The 591-nt window shown below is 39.9% G+C and overlaps 1 protein-coding gene across 1 annotated transcript in view; it reads left to right on the forward strand.

The window, feature by feature from the left end:
- PKHD1 (polycystic kidney and hepatic disease 1 (autosomal recessive)) overlaps window positions 1-591 on the forward strand; it is a 507823-nt gene that overhangs the window by 39918 nt on the left and 467314 nt on the right.

A 591-nucleotide genomic window follows, 5' to 3' on the forward strand; every position in this document is an offset into this window, starting at 1 on the left:
GGAGCACTGACTGGGAGCCTGGGGACCTGAGGGGTCATTATAACCTTCCTGTCAAAGAAGTAGGATATCTGTCTAACAGCATTGTGAAGATGTTTACAAACATGTGATGTCTTATTCCTGAGATTATCTTACTCATTGAGTTAGTTTTAGGAATTTAAGTTCCAAGTAAGTCTTCTTTTAGAAACATTTCCCAGAAAAGAGACAAGGTCCTCTAAAAGTCTTCTTTGAAAAGGTCATGTCCTTTGGGTCTCTCAGCTGTGCCCCATATTTTCATTGAACAGTTTTTATGTATTATAGTTTTTGTTGTTCACTTTTTGGTATACAAAGACAAATCAATATGAACTCTGCCTTCTAAAGCTTACAGTCTAATAGTAAAACATGTACACGAATAACCATAGAACAAAGTAGAAAGTAACAAGTGATTTAAGAGATTAAAAGCTGGCCGGGTATGGTGGCTCATGCCTGTAATTCCAGCACTTTGGGAGGCCAAGGCGGGCTGATCACAAGGTCAGGAGATTGAGACCGTCCTGGCCAACATGATGAAACCCCTTCTCTACTAAAAATACAAAATTTAGCTGGGCGTGGTGGCAC

The sequence above is a fragment of the Mandrillus leucophaeus genome, unplaced genomic scaffold (assembly GCF_000951045.1).
Source record: "Mandrillus leucophaeus isolate KB7577 unplaced genomic scaffold, Mleu.le_1.0 Scaffold223, whole genome shotgun sequence".
Taxonomy (NCBI): domain Eukaryota; kingdom Metazoa; phylum Chordata; class Mammalia; order Primates; family Cercopithecidae; genus Mandrillus; species Mandrillus leucophaeus.